Below are 944 nucleotides of genomic sequence, written 5' to 3'. Positions count from 1 at the left end.
AAAGATATATTTTATTTTCTAAGTAATTTAATAGAGTTAAAATTGAAATATATATATATATATATATATATATATATATATATATATATATATATATATATATATATATATATATATATATATATATATATATATATATATATATATATAAAATTAAAACTATAAGCTATTTGAAGTGACTTAATAAAGAATGTCATAAATTAATAAATAAAAATATGGAGTCATAAAGAAAAATTGTTATGGAATAAATTTATTATGGTCATATGAGTTTATAAATTTTAAGATATTGTTATAAATTCAAAATTATGGTTTTTTAAACAAATCTTAAACTTCATTTGATAAAAGTATTGAAGGTTTAGTGTCAATCAATATATAACATGAATAAGTGGGTTGTCATACGATAAACCATTTCTTTTATAATTGAATCATATCATAACTGTAATTCTAAAAAGAATTGACATTTTTTTAAATACTTTAACGGGTTTCAGTTTATGATCTTTTGAATTAAATCAAAAGTATATTAAAAAGAAATTTAATTAAAATACACTGATAATATAAAAGGATTTTATACCGTCGGTTAATCTTAGACGTTGGATATTCAAATAAATTTAATTTTTATTTAAAAATTTATAAAGTAATGTGAACGAGTGATGGTGATGAATCGACAATATAAATTCTTTTACACTGATAGAGGATAATAATTAATCCCATTAAAAAATATTATTTTTTAAAAAATAATTTTTATAAAAATAATTTTATATAATGAATGTTTTTTAAATTCATTTTTTATAAATTAAAAATTAATTTTTAACATCCTATAATATAAGTATATAGGGATGGACAAAATATTCGAAACCATCCAAAACCGAATAATTCAAATAAAAGTGTCAATTAATTGGTGGGTTGAATCAAATGCACGGATAAATATATGAATAAATGCAATT

Source organism: Lathyrus oleraceus, chromosome 5, assembly GCF_024323335.1.
Source record: "Lathyrus oleraceus cultivar Zhongwan6 chromosome 5, CAAS_Psat_ZW6_1.0, whole genome shotgun sequence".
Classification (NCBI taxonomy): domain Eukaryota; kingdom Viridiplantae; phylum Streptophyta; class Magnoliopsida; order Fabales; family Fabaceae; genus Lathyrus; species Lathyrus oleraceus.
This window is presented reverse-complemented; position numbering follows the sequence as displayed.